Source organism: Oncorhynchus keta, chromosome 12, assembly GCF_023373465.1.
Source record: "Oncorhynchus keta strain PuntledgeMale-10-30-2019 chromosome 12, Oket_V2, whole genome shotgun sequence".
Taxonomy (NCBI): Eukaryota; Metazoa; Chordata; class Actinopteri; order Salmoniformes; family Salmonidae; genus Oncorhynchus; species Oncorhynchus keta.
Window position 1 is genome coordinate 8,314,882 of NC_068432.1, and position 22,633 is coordinate 8,337,514.

General features: G+C 40.9%; 1 protein-coding gene and 1 long non-coding RNA gene across 12 annotated transcripts in view; one reads left to right on the plus strand and one right to left on the minus strand.

The window, feature by feature from the left end:
- LOC118390928 (transmembrane protein 132E-like) overlaps positions 1 to 22,633 on the plus strand; it is a 367,227-nt gene that overhangs the window by 131,485 nt on the left and 213,109 nt on the right. The gene's annotated exons all lie outside the window — the stretch shown is intronic.
- Positions 13,747 to 22,523, minus strand: LOC127906279 (uncharacterized). Of its 11 annotated transcripts, none has more exons than XR_008060721.1 (6): positions 20,086 to 22,523; positions 19,846 to 20,046; positions 19,523 to 19,764; positions 19,358 to 19,401; positions 19,162 to 19,279; positions 13,747 to 19,078 (listed from the first exon to the last, which is right to left on the minus strand). It is a non-coding gene; the product is annotated as an uncharacterized LOC127906279 (long non-coding RNA). The 11 variants fall into 11 exon arrangements; XR_008060720.1 differs by lacking the exon at positions 19,358 to 19,401 and adding an exon at positions 19,440 to 19,482 and having other exon boundaries at positions 19,644 to 19,684; positions 19,806 to 20,046; XR_008060719.1 differs by lacking the exons at positions 19,358 to 19,401; positions 19,523 to 19,764 and adding an exon at positions 19,440 to 19,522.

The window sequence follows — 22,633 nt, forward strand, 5'->3', positions numbered from 1 at the left end:
ATCAGACTGTTAACCTCTAGCGACGAGCAATCCCGTAAACGGGAGCGTAATCATAGCCTCAAGCGCATTACCATAACGCAACGTTTCCTATTCATGAAAATCGCAAATGAAATGAAATAAATATATTCAAACACAAGCCTAGCCTTTTGTTAACAACACTGTCATCTCAGATTTTCAAAATATGCGTTATAGCCAACGCTCGACAAGCATTTGTGTAAGTTTAGCATTGCATAATGCTATGCTAGGCTGTGCTGGCAGCAGGCAACATTTTCACAAAAATAAGAAAAGCAACCAAATGAAATCATTTACCTTTGAAGAAATTCAGATGCTTTCACTCAGGAGACTCCCAGTTAGATAGCAAACGTCACGTTTGTTCATCCTGCTTGGCTGAGAAATCGACAGAAAAATACTTCAACTATAATGCATTAGCATAACGCAAGTTTTTCTATTCATGAAAATCGCAAATTAAATGAAATATATTGGCTCACAAGCTTAGCCTTTTGTTAACAACACTGTCATCTCAGATTTTCTAAATATGCTTTTCAACCAAAGCTACACAAGCATTTGTGTAAGAGTATTGATAGCCTAGCATAGCATTACGCCTAGCATTCAGCAGGCAACATTTTCACAAAAACAAGAAAAGCATTCAAATAAAATCATATATCTTTGAAGAACTGCGGATGTTTTCAATGAGGAGACTCAGTTAGATAGCAAATGTTAATTTTTTCCAAAAATATTATTTGTGTAGGAGAAATCGCTCTGTTTTGTTCATCACTTTTGGCTAAGAAAAAAAGAAAAGAAATTCATTCACTACAACACCAAACTTTTTTCCAAATTAACTCCATAATATCGACAGAAACATGGCAAACGTTGTTTAGAATCATCCTCAAGGTGTTTTTCACATATCTATTCGATGATAAATCCTTCGTGGCAGTTGGGTTTCTCCTCAGTAGCAAACGGAAAAGTACTGCAGCTGGAGATTACGCAATAATTGCAACGGAGGACACCAAGCGACCACCTGGTAAATGTAGTCTCTTAGGGTCAATCTTCCAATGATATGCCTACAAATACGTCACAATGCTACAGACACCTTGGGGAAAACGTGGAAAAGGTAAGCTGACTCCTAGCTCCTCCACAGCCATATAAGGAGTCAATGGCATGAGGCGGTTTTGAAAAATGCGGCACTTCCTGATTGTATTTTTATGTTTTTTTTCTGTAACATCAGTTCTGTGGCACTCACAGACAATATATTTGCAGTTTTGGAAACGTCAGTGTTTTCTTTCCAAAGCTGTCAATTATATGCATTATATGCATAGTCGAGCATCTTTTCGTGACAAAATAACTAAATATCCTATTTAATAAATGTATCACTAGCCACTTTAAACAATGCCACTTTATATAATCTTTACATACCCTATATTACTCATCTCATATGTATATACTGTACTCTATACCATCTACTGCATCTTGCCTATGCCGCACGGCCATCGCTCACCCATTTATTTATATGTACATATTCATTCCTTTACACTTGTGTGTATAAGGTAGTTGTTGTGAAATTGTTAGATTACTTGTTAGATATTACTGCACGGTCGGAACTAGAAGCACAAGCATGTCGCTACACGCGCATTAACATCTGCCAACCATGTGTATGTAACCAATAAAAATAGATTTGATTTGTTTAAAGACGTACGATTTCTATTATGGCTGGCATAGAGCAAATCCTTGGCATGGAGGTAGTGCAATATACTGAGAGAGCCTGGGCTTTCTGGCTTTAGAACATCAAGAAAATGAGGCTTGGTTGCAGATTATAGACGGGCACAAAGAGAATATTCTGTCTGGTAGAGATATGAAGCTCCTATCTGAAGAACAGTTGGCCAATGCAATTAGGCCCATTCAACCGGAAGAGTTGGGCGTGCACAGAGAAATTAAGATTTGGAGAACAGGGAGGGGATCAGTGGGTCAAAGAGGACAAGATAGAGGTCAGGAAATTAAGCCCAGTGGTGTTGTTTAACTCCCTAAATCAGCTTTTCTTTTGGCTGAAACCAATTCAATATCGCTTCAAATCAACACAGTGTTCTAACACGATAAGGATAAACATAGAGGGAGAATGTCCCAACGAGTCAATTGTCAAACGATTGCATCGAAAAACTAAAATGCATATATTTACAGTTCGGAAACAACAGCTGTTACAGAGATTGATGGTAGTGCTGATAAATCCCAGTAGGGTGGTCCCCAGCTGTGGAAGCGATTAAGTGACTGTGGTGGTGACACCGGCAGGCTGCAGACACACACACAGCTGGTGACATGGATGGATTACAACAGAAGAAAAATGTGATACATCCTACCATAATTAAAAAAGAGACTACTATAACACACTGTACCGTTTGTTCACAGATGCGTGTGGGACTTTGTGTCTTTACAGGCTGTGGCTACTGCTTTGACTTGTTCGGTTTACAGATTAGGCTCAAGTGAATAAGGAAGACTTTTTGGCATGTTCTTTCATACAATTTTTATTCAGTCATAGTGATAAATGGAGTTCTTAAAGATTTGGCAATAGATGTTTAAATCAAGCAGTCAAAAATCTGTGACATGCTGCCTCAAGGTCAAGTTGAATCTGGGCCTGTTTTAAGAGATTTTCCTCTTTTTCATTAGGTTTGACCTTTTGTGCCACTCTGTTTTTAGCGACAACTTACTGTGGCTTCGGAAAGTATTCAGACCCCTTGACTTTTTTCAGCCTTATTCTAAAATGTATTAAATACAAGAAAATCCTCAGCAATCTACACTCGATTCCCCATAATGACAAAGTGAAAACAGGATTTTAGATTTTTTTTGTAAATGTATACAATTCTGAAACTGAAATACCTTATTAACTTAAGTATTTCCATTGATCATCATTGATGTTTCTACAACTTGATTGGAGTCCACCTGTGGTAAATACATTTGATTGGACATGATTTGGAAAGGCACACACCTGTCACCTGTATATAAAGTCCCACAGTTGACAGTGCATGTCAGAGCAAAAACCAAGCCATGAGGTCAAAGGAATTGTCCGTAGACTTCCCGAGACAGGATTGTGTTGAGGCGCACAGATCTGGAGAAGGGTAACAAAACATTTCTGCAGCATTTAAGGTCCCCAAGAACACAGTGGCCTCCATCATTCTTAAATTGAACAGGTTTGGAACCACCAAGAACATGATGGTCACTCTAACAGAGCTCTAGAGTTCCTCTGTGGACATGGGAGAAACTTCCAGAAGGACAACCATCTCTGCAGTACACCATTCAGGCCTTTATGGTAGAGTGGCAAGACGGAAGCCACTCCTCAGTAAAAAGCACATGACAGCCTGTTTTGAGTTTGCCTAAAGGCAGCTACATACTCTCAGACTATGAGAAACAAGATTCTCTGGTCTGATGAAACCAAGATTGAACTCTTTGGCCTGAATGACAATTGCCGCTTCTGGATGAAACCTGGCACCATGCCTATGGTGAAGCATGGTGGTGGCAGCATCATGGTGGTGGCAGCATCATGCTGTGTTTTTCTTTCAGCAGCAGAGACTTGGAAACTAGTCAGGATTGATTGAAAGATGAACGGAGCAAAGTACAGAGAGATCCTTGATCAAAACTTTCTCCATAGCCCTCAGGAGCTCAGACTGGGGTGAAGGTTCACCTTCCAACAGGACAATGACCCTAAGCACACAGCCAAGACAATGCTGAAGTGGCTTCTGGACAAGTCTCTGAATGTCCTTGAGTGGCCCAGCCACTGTGCGCATGGGAACACGGCGGTAGAGATCTGCGCTTTTATGGATTGGCAGCAGGGAAAATGGCAAGGGTTTCCTTGCAGCATCTGATTCTCCCACAGGCACAGTTTAGTTTTGAAGGCCCTCACTGCAGCGTACATGTCTGTGATGATGCGCCCCCGCCCCTGAAGCTGCAGGTTCAGCGCATCGAGATGGCTCGAGATGTCACAGAGAAAGGCCAGCTCACACAGGAACTTTTGCTCCCGGAGCTCTGCTGTATCCTTCCCTTTGGTTTCCAGGAATTGACATATTTCCTCACGCAGCTCGAAAGATCTGTTCAGTACTTTTCCTCTGCTTAGCCATCTCACCTCTGTGTGATACGGCACGCCTGCGCATACCGAACCACACTCCTCCAGAAAAGATTTAAACTGGCGGTGATTTAGACCTTTGGCTCTTATAAAGTTAACTACCTGTGTTACAGTGGTCATAACATGTTCCATCTTTAGGGCTTTGGCACACAGTGCTTCCTGATGTATGATGCAGTGGTAAACAGTTAGCTTACCTGCACAGTTCTCTTCCCGCATCTTCTCCCGAACCATGCCCACCAGTCCACTCTTTTTACCGCACATCGCTGGCGCACCATCTGTCGTTAATCCAACGAGTTTATCCCACGGCAGCTTTATTTCAGTTACACATTTGGAAACCTCCTCAAAGATTTCCTTTCCTGTCGTTGTGCCATGCATTGATTTGAATCCTAATAGCTCCTCCGTAACACACAGATTTGAGTCCACTCCACGGATGAAGACTGACAGCTGAGCAGTATCAGATGCATCGCAGCTCTCATCCACAGCGAGGGAGAACGCAACAAAATCTTTTCCCTTTTCCATCAGCTGGTCATACAGATTGGTGGCAAGATCACATGTGCGATCAGCTACTGTGTTCCTGCTCAGGCTCACGTTTGAAAATGCTTGTTTTTTCTCTGGGCATACGAGGTCACAAACCTTCATCATGCACTTTTTCATGAACTCTCCCTCATTAAAGGGCCGGGCTGATTTTGCGATCTCTTCTGCCACTATATAACTAGCCTTTACAGCAGCCTCGCTTTGTAATGTGGCTTTTTTAAACATATTCTGTTGTGAAACCAAACTTCTTTTCATCTCCTCTACTTTCTGGCTCCTTTGAGTCATGTCCAGATCCTTGTATTTGTCATGGTGTTTCGTTTCATAGTGTCGTCTAATGTTGTACTCCTTACTTACAGCCACGTTGACTCCACAAACAAGACAAACAGGTTTGTCTTTTACATATGTAAACAGGTATTCTGCCTCCCACTTGTCCAGAAAGCTCCTGTTTTCTGCCTTTCTTTTCGCCATTTTTGGGAAGGGTTAGCTCGCTGACAGTTGTAGCGTCTATGTTGCTATGACTACTGTCACAGAGGAGAGAGCGTTTCTGGGTCCTGTCCTGATTGGCGCGCGAAAACAGCAGAGCATTATGGGATTCGTAGTATTAGTGGTGAATGCGCTGTATAATACCGGCGGGCCAGCTCTAGTAGTAATTTGGTATTGTCTCGCGGGCCAACGGCCAGAGTTTGACACCCATGCTTTAGGGGATCTGCAGAGAACAATGGGAGAAACTCCTCAAATACAGGTGTGCCAAGCTTGTAGTGTAATTCCCAATAAGACTCAAGGCTGTAATTGCTGTGAAAGGTGCTTCAGCAAGGTACTGAGTAAAGGGTCTGAATAGTTATGTAAATGTGATATTTGATTTTTTTTCTCATTTTTATAAATGAGCAAACATTTCTAAAAACCTGTTATTGCTTTGTCATTATGCGGTCTTGTCTAGATTTAAAAATAAAAATACAATTCTTATCAATCAATTTTATAATAATGCTGAAATGTAACAAAATGTTTCAAAAGACAAGGGAACTTAATATTTTCAGAAATCACTGTTTGTATCTCCATTAACCGGGTTGCTCATTCTTTGTGAAAATCAAAGAACCTGGTCCTAGTAGTAGTACGTGACCCTAGGGTGCCAACACATATATTCTAAATCATTTCAATGGGTCTTTATCAATTTGGATTGTTTTATACTGTTCAATTCAACTTCAACCTAAATAATTTCCTGCATTTCCATCAATTTCTGCATTTCCTGCACTCATTTGAGATCATTTCCACACTGCCACGATATGGGCAAAAGTACTAGGCCTTATTTTTAACCAAATGTTGCAATTGCGATTTAGATCAAAACACTTGGGTGAACTTTTGGAATCATGGAAATAGAATGTTTATTATAATTCTATAGTTATAATATAATGGGCATACAGTATTTGAAATGACAATGAATTAAAATGCCATAGACAAGTTAACAGGGTAGGAAACAAAGTTTGCTTATATCTTCTTAGTCAAAGAGGAACTGTTGCACAAACAACATGCTGATTTAAACCTCCACCAGTACTGGTATCAGGCTGTATGAGTTAGCTACATTTGTACTCAGCTGGCTAGCTAACTTGCTAATAAAAGTACTATCGAGTGATTAGCATTAGTGGATAACACAATATAACTTAACATGAGAAAATAAGAAAATATAAACTAGCTGTTTGCAAATATAAGAAACACAAACTAATTTTGTAATTATAGAACCCTTGTCGATTTATATTAAGATTAAAGTGGAAACAACATCATTGTCATCAACATTGCTGCATGTGCTGCATTGACCATGCAGACTGAACGAAAGTGTCTCATGATCGAGATACAACAAATGCGCTCCTTGAGTGACGGGGTGGGACTAGGTCTGTGTGGAAAGCGGCTTGGAGAGAGAGAGAGAGTGGAGAGGGATGACTCAAGTAGCGGAGTAAACTATAAAAATGGACGTTACACACGGCGTATCACATTTAACAAACCAAACCTTCAAATACTGTAATAGAAGGTAAAGGAAAATCCCAATCCGGTCCATGCATAAGTGCCAGTATATAGTAAAATACGGTATACTGCCCATCCCTAGTTGGGACTTGCATTAAAAACAAAGGGTGAGAGGTTGTGTACCCATGCAGTAACGTTCACGTCTTCATGGTGAAGAGAGACCTGGATTGACCTTGAAGAGAGACCTTGATACTTTATTTAGAATGGATCAGATATTTTACTAATTTAACGGGAATATGACATTGTGGCCCATTGACTGTGGAGAGGCTGTTGTATAAACTTTAATTTCACAAAACAAGTAACTATTCTAACAGCTGGAGGTTATAGTTTGAAAGCCAGGTGATATCTGCAATCCTGTACATCACATATATTGGACACTTGAAAGCTGTAACCTAAATCCTGCAACCTGAATTCGACCATAGTATTTGCCAGCAAAAACATATTTTTTCTCATCCCCCAACTAATAAGCTACTTACACATCTGGCAACAACAACACAATTACGTTGTAGAATCAATTAGTTGGCCGGGGGAAGTTGTTAAGCAGGAGTCCATGAATAGGAGGAGGTCAAAGGTCACGGTTGAAACTGACAAGGGGTGTTGCTATGGTGATGCAAAATAGCCATGCGAGCTCTGACACGGTCAATCAGCAAAGGCATCTGCAGCGGTGCTCATTAACGTGACCTTTCATTGTCTGCTCTCAAATCCACCGGGAAGCCAGTTTCGCTGCAGACCAAACACATTTGATTGCCAGGGCCACGCTAGCACAGCTAATCTACAGGGGCCAGCAAAGTGCCTCACATTGCACCTTGACCTCATCAAGCACATATTCCCAGTGTTACGCTGCACCCTCATCTGCATCACCCCTGCAGATGAGACTCAAGAAAAATGTTGAAAGACGTAATCTTTTCTGATGAACAAATCTATAAATGGCTTCCGATATACAGTCATTGGATATATTTAATCATTTATAGGTCCTGAGATGAATTTGTTGAGTGGACATTCTTGCATTACAATTGTTTCTTTAATTTGTTTGTAACAATGAATGCAACAGGGCATCACATCATTAGTGTCATTTTAGGGATTTCAGTTTCTCTGCGCTGTCTCTGAATAAAATCCTTGCTAATAAAACCATAGATTAGATTATATAATTATCATGTGAGCAGATAGACCTAAGTGTTGTAATCCTACTATTGTACCCAAGCTGATAAGCTTGTTCATTCACACATTACCCTACCATGACTTTAGTTCCTAACACCTGACTGATCCAGCCAATAGACTTGGGCAGTATACCGTATATACCATATATCGGGGTATTTGGAATAAACACGGGATGGTTTATCAATTCCGTCAACTATTTCTTTGAAGTTTTTTAATACATTTAATATTTGTAGCTACTTTTTAAGTAAATACCTGCAGTCAACTTGTGCAATATGTTAGGAGATAAAGAACATTGCGTTCTTTATTTCACCTGTCACATTATGTTGTTTAGGGTAGTGGTGTTTGTTTACAAGCCCACAACAATGAGAGACCAGAGCCTTGTAAGTCACTCACTGTTGTGCAGCATGTACCAGGTGATCTAATTACAGTATGGAATTCACAACTAAATGTTTGCCAGCCAGATAACGTATTACTATTAAGTGAATTGACTAAATGCTAAATCCTCTGCAGTTGTGCATTTGGTTTGCTAATTTAGTAGCTAGTTAGCTAGCTAAGTGGCTAGCTTCTATCAAAATTAAACATTCTCTTGTAACAGCAGATAATCCCCTCCTGGGTCAAGAGCCTTGCTGGCTGATATCCGTATTGTGTGTGCAGCAAACTGACAGTAGAATATTTGAGTTACTTGTTTAGTTTAGGTCAGAAACTGTATAAAATGTTTGCAATGCGCTCGTAAGTATTCTCTATGAGGATTCCTTATTAATTGTGCACTAGGTAATAGATAAAGCAGATCGCGTTCGTCATTTCTCCCTTTAGATAGTTTTTCATTATGAAACTTAACCAGCACAAGATTCACAAAACAGCGGTTTGAGCCAATCATGTGTGTTTGTTTACAAAGAACCACAAACAAAATGGTAGCTTCGTGAGTTGAGTCATCTCTGCAGTGCAACTTAAGTGAGGAGATCATGTTACACTTGTACGAATTTCACTACTACTGCCAGCTATATATCTTATAACTATTAAATTAACATCTAATATGTGCAAAATAAATTCTCTCGAGCTGGGTTTTGCGAACTTGCTAACGTTTGGTGAAAGAAATAGCTCCCCTTGGGTGCACTACCGGTAATACTGTATATCCCGGGATGGCACAGCCACGGTATGGAAGTCTGGATACCGCTCAACTCTACAAGATAATTTAACCCATCTCACATGTTTCCATTATTTCAAAATGTCTGATATTTGTAGAAATGGTCAAAAGTGTAAAAACACTCCACACAAAGGCGGTGCATCGCTCTCCTGTCTATCAGGACAATCTTGGAAACCGCTTTAGCACTCCAAAGCCCTAGTGATATAGTGGTGGTGTGAAGATGAAGAATGGATAAGACCAGGCTTAGCCCAGTATGACCTCAAAACAGTGGCAGTTTCCCAGATGGCACACTATTCCCTATGTACGGCACTTCTTTTGACCAATGCCAGTCACTGCTCAAATACCACCTGCATGGGTGGTATTTAAGGGTTTGTAAGAGTTTATAAATAGTTTATAGGCTATTATTCATTGGTTTATGAGCACAGATATAACTCATTGGTTGAAAATGTGATTGTCATGTTGATGCTGGACAAATCCATGAGATGTGCCTAAACTGTTTTCTTTTTTCAACTGATAAACTAATTAAATTAAATTAAACCATTAACTACTTAGACCTGTTTACAATACCTTCATATAAAGTGCAATGTGAGCAATATTTGATCAGCCCGGAAAACACATAATACTGCCCAAAACAGATGTTATGTGTTTCAATATTATGCGAGCATGATCTGTGTCACGCCCTGGTCTTAGTATTTTGTGTTTTCTTTATTATTTTGGTCAGGCCAGGGTGTGACATGGGTTTATTATGTGGTGTGTTTAGTCTTGTTTTTTTTGGTAGGTATTGGGATTGTGGTGCAGTGGGGTTTTCTAGAAAAGTCTATGGTTGCCTGAAGTGGTTCTCAATCAGAGGCAGGTGATTATCGTTGTCTCTGATTGGGAACCATATTTAGGCAGCCATATTCTTTGAGTGTTTTGTGGGTGACTGTTCCTGTCTCTGTGTTTGTTTGCATCAGATAGGCTGTTTAGGTTTTCACGTTCCGTTTCTTTTTTTGTATTGTTCGTGTTTATTCGTTCATTAAACATGTATCAAAATTACCACGCTGCATTTTGGTCCGCCTCTCCTTCGGCGGAAGAAAACCGTAACAGAATCACCCACCACAACAGTACCAAGCGGCGTGGTGACAGGCAGCGGCAGCACGAGCAGCGATCACAGGACTTCTGGACTTGGGAGGAGATATTGGATGGAAAAGGACCCTGGGCACAGCCTGGAGAATATCGCCGCCCCAAAGAAGGCGACGAAGGCAGAGAGGCGCTGGTATGAGGAGGCAGCACGGCGACGCGGATGGAAGCCCGAGAGTCAGCCCCAAAAATGTATTGAGGGGGGCTCACAGTGAGTATGGCTACGCCAGGTAGGAGACTTGCGCAAACTTCCTGTGCTTACCGGGGGGCTAGAGAGACCGGGCAGGCACCGTGTTATGCTGTGGAGCGCATGGTGTCTCCAGTGCGGGTGCATAGCCCAGTGCAGTACATACCAGCTCCTCGTATCGGCCAGGGCTAGAGTGGTCATCGAGCCAGGTAATGTTGGGCAGGCTCGGTGCTCAAGAGCTCCAGTGCGCCTGCACGGTCCGGTCTATCCAGTACCACCTCCACGCTACAGCCTTCCGGTGGCAGCTCCCCGCACCAGGCTTCCTGTGCGTGTCCTCGGCCCAGTGCCAGCACCACGCATCAGGCCTACAGTGCGCTTCGCCTGTTCAGCACTGCCAGAGCCTTCCTCCTCTACAGCGCTGTCGGAGTCCCCTGCCTGTCCAGCGCTGCCAAGGCCTTCCTCCTTTACAGCGCTGCCGGAGTTTCCTGCCTGTTCAGTGCTGCCAGTCTGCATGGAGCAGCCAGAGCTGCCAGTATGCATGGAGCAGCCAGAGCTGCCAGTCTGCATGGAGCAGCCAGAGCTGCCAGTCTGCATGGAGCAGCCAGAGCTGCCAGACTGCATGGAGCAGCCAGAGCTGCCAGTCTGCATGGAGCAGCCAGAGCTGCCAGTCTGCAATGAGCAGCCAGAGCTGCCAGTCTGCATGGAGCAGCCAGAGCAACCAGTCTGCATGGAGCAGCCAGAGCTGCCAGTCTGCATGGAGCAGCCAGAGCTGCCAGTCTGCATGGAGCAGCCAGAGCTGCCAGTCTGCATGGAGCAGCCAGAGCAGCCAGTCTGCATGGAGCAGCCAGAGCCGCCAGTCTGCATGGAGCAGCCAGAGCCGCCAGTCTGCATGGAGCAGCCAGAGCCGCCAGTCTGCATGGAGCAGCCAGAGCCGCCAGTCTGCATGGAGCAGCCAGAGCCGCCAGTCTGCATGGAGCAGCCAGAGCCGTCAGTCAGCCAGGATCTGCCGGATCCGCCAGTCAGCCAGGATCTGCCAGAACCACCAGCCAGCCAGGATCTGCCAGATCCAACTACCTGCCTGAGCTTCCTCTCAGTGCCGAGCTTCCCCTCAGTGCCGAGCTTCCCCTCAGTCTCGAGCTGCCCCTCAGTCCCGAGCTGCCCCCCAGTCCCGAGCTGCCCCTCAGTCCCGAGCTGCCCCTCAGTCCCGAGCTGCCCCTCAGTCCCGAGCTGCCCCTCAGTCCAGTGGCGTCCTTGGTGAGGGTTACTAGGCCAAGGTCGGCGGCGAGGGTCGCCAATCTAAGGACGCGATGCAAGGGGACTAAGACTTTGTTGGAGTGGGGTCCACGTCCCGCGCCGGAGCCGCCACCGTGGACAGACGCCCACCCGGACCCTCCCCTATGGGTTTAGGTGTGTGGCTGGGAGTCCGCACCTTGGGGGGGGTTCAGTCACGCCCTGGTCTTAGTATTTTGTGTTTTCTTTATTATTTTGGTCAGGCCAGGGTGTGACATGGGTTTATTATGTGGTGTGTTTAGTCTTGTTTTTTTGGTAGGTATTGGGATTGTGGTGCAGTGGGGTTTTCTAGAAAAGTCTATGGTTGCCTGAAGTGGTTCTCAATCAGAGGCAGGTGATTATCGTTGTCTCTGATTGGGAACCATATTTAGGCAGCCATATTCTTTGAGTGTTTTGTGGGTGATTGTTCCTGTCTCTGTGTTTGTTTGCACCAGATAGGCTGTTACGTTTCTTGTTTTGTATTGTTTGTGTTTATTCGTTCATTAAACATGTATCAAAATTACCACGCTGCATTTTGGTCCGATCCTTGCTACAGAAAAGAAAACCGTAACAATCTGCCACAATATTGATAAACGAATTCAATAAATTAAACCATGAACTACTTAGACCTTTTTACAATGCCTTCATTTATATTCAGCTAAATCTAGGGTTTGGCAAAAAAATATTCAATATTGAAGGTAATTAACTGCATTTTCTACATAATTTAAGAACGCAAATGCAATTTGGAAAAGAACAAAAATAAGCTAAATTGACTCCAGCCATTATCACCTTGTTGCTGTAGCTTCATTCACCTCAGTCAATAGGGGACAACATTCTACAAACACGTCAATCAAGAATTAGCTGCCTGTTATGCACTAGCGCAGCACCGGGATTACAACTCTAGTTTAGTTTCATGTCAAGTCAAACAGCCTATCCAAAGCCAACTACTACAGCCAACTTATGCAAAGTGTTGATGCAAAGTCCCGCTGTTCCCTGCAACCGCATCGGTGGCGAAGAGAGAGGTTTGGCTCTTGTCAAAGCTGTCCTAAATTAGCCCAATGATGTTTCTATCGGCTTATTTTGGACCTAAGCTTGTCGTCTGCCTTCCGCACTTTGGAACAACAACTGCTTTTGTTAGGGCGGAGACATGAGCATGTTGTTGTTATTATATATATAGATCTCTGCTCTACATTAAGTCAGCCGGACATACAAACAGCCTTCCCTCCCGCTCCCAGGCGTCTGGATAGCCTTAAAGTCAACCGCTTACTATTAAACTGCGTTTGCCTTTTAATAGGGATTGGAATGCTTTTAGTAGCCTATTTTAAATGGTTGGTGTTGAGCTAGGGTATGCGAACTGCCATAACCTGCCATACCAAATTGATGTTGAACAGCATGTCCATTTCCAACCACCTATATGCCTTGCTCATGTGCTGTGCCCCCTAACATGTAGTGAAACTGACATTCCTATGAGAGCCATAGGTACAGAAAGTATTTTATGTGATTTGTTTTTGCAGCAAGAGAAGTACAGAGGAAGAGGTGGATCCTGTTTATTTGTATTGAGGCCAAGTGGAGCAGTGAACAGAACATGACTGGCTGTCAGATGTACTCCCGCAGGCTTGCTAGGAGAGGAAGGCATGGCTAGACTTCTGGGTGTACTACTGTATGTTTTAGTTTCTGTCCCAAAAATGGGTTGTGTTGGCAACAGAAGGCAATGTTGCACGCTTTGATTCTGTGAAGGATCAAGATTACGTGGTCTCTTCAACAGAAACACACACAAACATGATTGTAGACACGCACGTGAACATACAGATACACACACACTGTTCTTGTCCTGTCTCGACACTCACATTGTTCCCCTTCCAAGAACTCGAAGGTAACCTGCCAAAATGACTATTCGCACTCACATCTGCACTCACATCTGTAATGATAGTGCTTTGGAAGGCTGGTCATGGCACACAACACCGTCATCCCAGACATCCTGGACCCACTCCAATTTGCATACCGCTCCAACAGATCCACAGATGATGCAATCAAACTACTCTCTCTCACCTTGCCAAGAGGAATACCAGTGTGAGAATGCTGTTCAATGACTATAGCTCAGCGTTCGTCATAGTCCCCAACAAGCTCGGCACCCTGAGACTGAACACCTCCCTCTGCGACTGTATCCTGGACTTTCTGACGGGCCATCCCTAGGTGGTGAGGGTAGTCAACAGTACCTTCGCCTCGCTGACCCGCAACACGGGGGCCTCGCAGAGGTTTGTGCTTGTCCACCTCCTGTAAGCCTTGTTCACCCACGACTGCGTGGTCACGCGTGACTCCATCACAATCATTAAGTTTGCTGAAGACATGACGGTGGTAGGCTTGATAACCGACAGCGATGAGACAGCCTACAGGAAGGAGTTCAGAGACAGGACACCATCCACAGCATGCTCCCATCCACTTTGACAGGGCTGTAGTGGAGCGGGCCAGTCACTTCAAGTTCCTCTGTCTACATCACTGTAGGGTTCACATGGTCCACACACACCAGCGAAGTCGTGAAGGGCGCAAAACAGTGCCTCTTCTCCTTCAAGATACTGAAGAGATTTGGCATGGGCCATCAAAACCTCAAGAAATTCTACAGCTGCATCATTGAGAGCTTCTTGACCGGCTGCATCACCGCCTGGTATGGCAACTGTACAACCCTCGACCGCAAATCTCTACAGAGGGTGGTGCTGACAACCCAGTACATCATAACATTGTAAGTAATCATTTCACTGTAAGGTTGTTCACGGTAACCTGTTGTATTCGGCGCATGAGACAAATAACATTAGATTTGACAGAGACAGAGAGACACTCACAGCCTTGCTCCAGCTGTTGTTCCAAACATCCCGGTTAATCCTTGTGAACGCGTAACATGTTGGCTCGGACCTAGCTTTGGCGTCTCCACTCTAAGATACACAGTAAAAACAAATCTGAGGTGAATTGGAAAAAAAATACTACTGTATACTTACATAATAAAAATGTATAATAATGAGTTCAAGTCGTTTCAATTATTTGTTAATTTCATTGTACCCCAAAAAAGAAAATATAAATGAGGGTAACGAAAGAGAGAATTTAATGATTTTATTATCTTTTTTATTTTGTAAAAATGTAGATTTTATTTATACATTTTGTACATTTGAAAAAGTGAAAGTATATTTTTATTTTAGTATTAAAAGGCTTGTTGCGCCATAAGGTGTAATGGATCATGATGAACGGATATCAAAACTGTCAGGCAAATTTGCGTTCAATGATCCAACCACCCACTCCCACCATCACCATTCTTAATGACAGAGGCAAATTCAGCATCATGCAATGCTTCTAGTTCTACCTCCAGGTAGGCTACTGCTGGTAGATTGAGCACTGTGCTCAAGAAAGCCTGCCAAAGTGGGTTAAAATGGCAAATTATAAAATGCATTAAACAATGTTAAACATTAAGAACTTTTGAAACACCAATGTTGGGTTTACTAAATATTTGTGACATCACTTCTATTTAATCATATTATTAGTAAATCAAAACCAATGTTTATGGTTATTATTAGGTCCCTTGACTTTATTTGTGTAAAGTTTTATTTACTAAAAAAAACAAAGTTGCATCTAAAAATAACAAGTGTCTTGTTGTTGCCTTAAAGTAGATTCAACACTTTCATTTTTTACAGTGTAATGAAACCATCTGTAGATTTATTTACATTCAGCTTCGGTTTCTCAACATTCTCTATTGCTTTACCCCGGGCTTCCCTGACATTGCCACATTGCTCTCCCATTTCTTGCAAGCCCATAAAGCTCTGTCAGTTAACCTTTTTGTTTTACACCTTTGCTCTTTGATCACTGGAGCGTGGTGGCCATCTCGCCCCAATCACCTTCACCATACCTTCTCCACTCCCTATGTAAAAAAAGCCCCTCTAAAATGTCATTCTCTTCGCATTGCTGCCGGACCTCCATAGTTACAGTGCTGGACAGATTGTGAATATGACAAACACCTATTATGACGACATTGGAATAAAAATGGGGAGGGGTTATCCGCATCTGTGCCAAGCTTTGTGTGCTGTGCTAAAACCCATCAGAGGGGACAGTGTGGTATGAATATAAATGGATTAGTGGTAGATTACTCCCAAGGCCGGTGAGACCTTAGCTCACATGTTGTCTTTCTTTTTGGTCACATATACAATAAGCCCATACAGAAGAGGGATATCAAGAGGTGAACTGATCTTTTATTTATATAAAGAAATACACCATTTACAGATGCATCATTTTACACGCTATACTTATTGAACCACCTCCCTTCCCTTTAACAACAAAACAGCATACATACAAAAATAAAATACATTTACAATTGGAAATAATATATAAATATGCACACAAGTACACATACACACAAATAAAAAATATCACAACTTCCTTCCCACACCCTCCCGTATCCCCTTGGCCAAAATTCTTACTCCTGATCAATATATGGCAACTGTTCAAAAAAGGAAATTAAAGGCTGCCATCTCAAGAAAAGGTTATCAGTACATGCTCTGAGTGTATTTAATTTTCTCTAAGTGTAGGAAATACATTAGATCTTTCAACCACTATGATGGAGTGGGAGGTTTGTAGGATTTCCAGTTAAACAAGATCTGCTGGAGGGCTATAAGGGAGGCAAACGCTACAACGTCCGCTTTACTTTTAGTGAAACTATGCAACAAAGATGGAACTCCAAATATAGCTATTAGAGGACAAGGTCAATATCTAGAACGTTAGAGAGAGTATTAAAAAAAGGATGACCAATACTCAGACAGCTGAGAACACGAATAAAACATATGAGAGTGGTCTGCCGGAATGAATGAACATCTATCACGTGTCATTCGTGTCTGGGAGGAATTTACTAAATTTTTCTTTGGTATAGTGAATTCTGTGCAAGACTTTGAACTGAATTAAGCTTAACCTCCACACAAGGATGTGGAGTTAACCCTAAGAATTGACTACTCCCACCAGTCATCTTCAAGGTCAAGTTCACTACCCCAGTCTGTTTTGATTTTGTTTATTGGAGAGGGTTCAGAGGACAGTATAATGTCATATAATCTAGAAATCAGACCTGGCTGATTTCATGGGAGGGACAAAATCTCCTCTAGCAACATCTTGGGAGGTAGAGGAGAGTTGGGGAAATGAGAGCGGAAAAAAGTTACAGGCTTAAAAGTAGCGAAAAAGATTCGAATGAGCCAGATTAGACTTACATTCATTAAAACTGACAAACTTCCCATCTAAAAATAAATATTTGAAACAAACCAAACCTCTCTCATGCCACAAAACAAAAGCCTGGTCAAGTTTGGAGGGTACAACTAGGTGGTTGTTACAGATAGGGCTTAGAAGAGAAAGGGCAGAAAGTCTAACATGTTGACCAAATTGTCTCCAGATCTTCAAAGTAGAGCGCACAATGGGGTTTCCAGTATACTTTGAAGGACACAAGGACAGTGGGGCACAAGCAACAACAGAAAGGGTGGATGATTGGCAGGAGTGCGCCTCTAATGAGCACCAGTTGGTACCTGGAGTATTACACCAGACCATAATTTTCTGAATATAGGCTGCCCAATAGTAAAGCAGTACATTTGGAAGTGCCAATCCTCCATCTTGTCTCCTTCTTTGAAGTATTGCTCTACACATCCTAGGTGATTTGCCTGCCCAGATAAAATGACTGATGAGCCTATCCAACTTTTTAAAAAATGATTAAGGAAAAAAATACATTGAAAAAGGTACAGAAACCTAGGTAAAATATTAATTGTAACAGATTGGATTCTGCCAGATAATGAGAGAGGCAGACGATACCAGCATTGTAAGTCTGCTTTAACTCTTGTGACTAGGCTTGCAAAGTTAGTTTTATGGAGGGTAGCCAGAGAGTTTGTTATATTCACACCCAAATAGGAAAAACCAGAGGGTGACAGACGGAAATGCAGGGCTCTAAGGGGAATTTGCTTGGCAGCAGGGTTGATCGGAAAACATTAACTTTTCTCAATGTTCAATTTGTAACCTGAAAATGATCCAAACGTGTTTACAACATGCATTGTTATCGACAGAGTTCACAGGTTTAGTGATGTATAATATTAGATCATCTGCCTACACTGACACTTTGTGCTCTTCACCAGCTCTGTGGATTCCACTGAATGATGGTGATCATTTTAAGGCCAAGGAAAGCTGTTCTATCACAAGAGCAAAACGGAGCTGGGACATAGGGCACCCTTGGTGGGTCCCTCTTGAGAGGGGGAAGTATTTTGAATGTTAGTGTGTACGCTAGCTGTAGGAGCAGAATATAGCAGACATATCCATTGAGATGAAATTGGACCCAAATCCACATTTCCCCAAATCATAAATAAATAATCCCACTCCACCCGATCGAAAGCCTTCTAAGCATCAAGGGAAACAACAATTTTGGGGTCTGGAGAGATAGGAGAGAGTATAATGTTCAAAAGCCGTCGTACATTGGAAAACAGTTGTCGCCCTTTGATGAAACCCATTACATGATCAGATATGACATCCTGAAGGCAGGGTTCCAAATGGCATGCTAGAACCTTAGGTAATAATTTAACATCAGCATCAAAAGTGAAATGGCATCAAAAGTTAACATTTAACATCAAAAGTGAAATGGGCCGATATCCACCACATTCCGCCAAATCTTTATCTTAAGTATAAGTGAGATGGAGGCTTGGGTTAGCGTCGGGGGGCCCTGTAATAACGAGTCGGGGGAATATATTTAATAGTAATGGGACGAGTGGATCTGATAATTTTTTGTAAAAATCGACAGGGAAGCCATCAGGGCCTGGGGCCTTGCCACTTTGCATTGACTTTAGACCTTTGTTATCTCATCAAGATGCAGAGGGTTGTCCAGAACTTTACTCATGCCCATATGAATGAAATCTCTTTGAGCCTCTCTCCCTAATCTTGACACCCACCACCTCATCTTCGGCGGGGACCTTAACTGTGTTATTGAACCAAGACTTGACCTGTCTAATTCCAGAACCCTTACTCCTTCCGGGATACATTCATGACACAAATGGGTTTTGTTGATCCATGGAGCTTACTCCACCCGGTCAATAAATACTTATCCTACATTTCTCATGTTCATCAAGCCTACTCGTGCATAGACTACTTTTTTTTTAGATAGAGCCCTTCTCCCCTCAGTTAAACCCACAGAATATTCTGCGATAGTGATTTCGGACCATTCCCCCCACATTCTTATTTTTAGCACTTACTCCGAATGCAAAAAAATCTGTCGAATTGGAGATTTAACGGATGTGAAAATACTATGGAGCGCTTACTTTGCCAACCACAACCGTGAATGTTCCATGTCACCAGTCTGAATGGGAGCCCTAAAGTACCATCCTAAAGCCAAATGAAAAAGAAAGAGATTGAGAGAGGAACAGCATGAGCAAAACATCTAAATAAAAAATAAATAAAATCTTCTTCTAAAAAAGAAAAGTAAAGAAAAGCAGAGCACAATCTTTTGATAACTCCAACGTAACCCCCCACCCCCCACCACCACCACCAACCCCAACATTCCCTTCAAAGGAAAGATACAAATAAAAATGATAGTACAACACCCTTCAAAGGAAAGATACAAATAAAAAATGATAGTATAACGACCTTCAAAGGAAAAATAAAATAAAAATGATAGTACAACACCCTTCAAAGGAAAAATAAAATAAAAATGATAGTACAACACCCTTCAAAGGAAAAATACAAATAAAAATGATAGTACAACCTTCAAAGGAAAAATAAAATAAAAATGATAGTACAACACCCTTCAAAGGAAAAATAAAAATAAAAATGATAGTACAACACCCTTCAAAGGAAAAATACAAATAAAAATGATAGTACAACGACCTTCAAAGGAAAAATAGAAATAAAAATGATAGTACAACACCCTTCAAAGGAAAAATAAAATAAAAATGATAGTACAACACCCTTCAAAGGAAAAATAAAATAAAAATGATAGTACAACGACCTTCAAAGGAAAAATAAAATAAAAATGATAGTACAACGACCTTCAAAGGAAAATAAAAATAAAAATGATAGTACAACACCCTTCAAAGGAAAAATACAAATAAAAATGATAGTACAACGACCTTCAAAGGAAAAATACAAATAAAAATGATAGTACAACGACCTTCAAAGGAAAAATAAAATAAAAATGATAGTACAACACCCTTCAAAGGAAAAATAAAATAAAAATGATAGTACAACACCCTTCAAAGGAAAAATACAAATAAAAATGATAATACAACGACCTTCAAACGAAAAATAAAATACAAATGATAGTACAACGACCTTCAAAGGAAAAATAAAATAAAAATGATAGTACAACGACCTTCAAAGGAAAAATAAAATAAAAATGATAGTACAACGACCTTCAAAGGAAAAATAAAATAAAAATGATAGTACAACGACCTTCAAAGGAAAAATAAAATAAAAATGATAGTACAACACCCTTCAAAGGAAAAATACAAATAAAAATGATAGTACAACACCCTTCAAAAAAAATACAAATAAAAATGATAGTACAACGACCTTCAAAGGAAAAATAAAATAAAAATGATAGTACAACGACCTTCAAAGGAAAATAAAAATAAAAATGATAGTACAACACCCTTCAAAGGAAAAATACAAATAAAAATGATAGTACAACGACCTTCAAAGGAAAAATACAAATAAAAATGATAGTACAACGACCTTCAAAGGATAAATACAAATAAAAATGATAGTACAACACCCTTCAAAGGAAAGATACAAATAAAAATGATAGTACAACGACCTTCAAAGGAAAAATACAAATAAAAATGATAGTACAACACCCTTCAAAGGAAAAATACAAATCCTAAGCAGGAATTCTCTCTTACTCAGCATCCGTTGATTACCCTACATGTGCAGTGAGGCCAAACCAACCTAGGAAAGACGTTACATACGCCCTTGAGATTTAAAAAATGTAATATATCAATATGCAAGTGTACATTTTGAGTGCCGGTCACACTTTAAACTACGAGTATAACCTTCAGCTTCAGTTATTGAAAAATGTTAACAGCGATTGGTGGCATTTCAATGGCCATAAAATGAATGTATTCCACTAGGTGTCGCCACAGGGCTGAGTAATGAGAGAGGTTTGAAATTAACCAGTAGGCTATGAAAATGGTCAACCCCTGTATTGGTAAATTGTTAAATGTCGTTAGGAGGGAACAATTCAAGAAAAGTATACAAACAGACAATTAGCATTTTGGATATGTACAATTAAGCAAACTAACCGTGGGTCTAAACTCCACCTAGTGCAACAATTAAACAAGAGTACAATAGGAAGAGAGGAGTGACAGTATTAGACTCCAATGTCTTAGTGGAGTCCAAGATTAAATTAATGTAACTGAGGACCATCAGTGACCAAACTCATCAATCATGGCCAACGTAAACCACGGTAGTTGAGTGTCCATAAAAATAAAGAGTAAAAAATGCAATTAAAAAAATGTTATATATCAAGCAGACCCCAATTAAAAATGTATATACACAAATATTGGTGGACAGAATTGGTGACTAACTAGCTAGTGTAGGCTATAGATTGCCATTAGTGGAGCAGCAAGTTCAAAGCAAAATAATAGTAAAATTAAAGAAATCTAAATGCTGCGCTTTTACCTAACCATTTTTTAAAAAGAAACTTAAGATCAAATGGAAGATAAAAAATTTGTGAGACAGTATAGTATGTCATTGTCAACAACAGAAACGAGTTACGTGCTGCTTCAGACATACCTACTGTAGCCAGCAAGCTTTAGCATAGGATTGTTTCACGAGAAACTAATCGATAGATGGCCATAGATGTATGTAGTAGAGGTCCACCGATTAATCGTAATAGCCGATTAATTAGGGCCGATTTCAAGTTTTCATAGCAATCGGTATTCTGCATTTTTGGGCACCGATTATGGCCGATTACATTGCACTCCACGAGGAGACTGCGTGGCAGGCTGACTACCTGTTATGCGAGGGCAGCAAGGAGCCAAGGTACGGTGCTAGCTACACTAGTTAACTACACATGGTTGATGACATTACTAGTTTATCTAGCTTGTCCTGCGTTGCATATAATCGATGCGGTGCCTGTTAATTTATCATTGAATCACAGCCTACTTCGCCAAATGGGTGATTTAACAAGCACATTCCCGAAAAAAGCACTGTCGTTGCACCAATGTTACATAAACATCAATGCCTTTCTTAAAATAAATACACAAGTATATATTTTTAAATCTGCATATTTAGTTAATATTGCCTACTAACATGAATTTATTTTTACTAGGGAAATTGTGTCACTTATCTTGCGTTCTGTGCAAGCAGAGTCAGAGTATATGAGTCCGTTTGGGCCGCCTGGCTCGTTGCGAACTGTGTGAGGACCAGTTACGTATTTCATTGAAAGAATAAACGTTTTGTTTTCGAAATTATAGTTTCCGGATTTGACCATGTTATAATGACCTAAGGCTCGTATTTCTCTGTGTTATTATAATTAAGTCTATGATTTGATAGAGCAGTCTGAGCGGTGGTAGGCAGCAGCAGGCTCGTAAGCATTCATTCAAACAGCACTTTCCTGCATTTGTCAGCAGCTCTTCGCTGTGCTTCAAGCATTGTGCTGTTCATGACTTCAAGCTTATCAACTCCCGAGATTAGGCTGGCAATACTAAAGTACCTATTAGAACATCCAATAGTCAAAGGTATATGAAATACAAATGGTATAGAGAGAAATAGTCCTATAATAACTACAACCTAAAACTTCCTAAAAACCACCAGCTTTCAAATGTTCTGAGCAAGGAACTTAAACATTTGTTTTTTTACATGGCACATATTGCACTTTTAACTTCTTCTCCAACACTTTGTTTTTGCATGATTTAAACCAAATTGAACATGTTTCATTATTTATTTGAAACTAAATTGATTTTTATTGATGTATTATATTAAGTTAAAGTAAGTGTTCATTCATTATTGCTGTAATTGTCATTATTATATATATATATATATATATATATATATATATATATATATATAAATCAGACGATTAATTGGTATCGGCTTTTTTTGGTCATCCAATAATCGG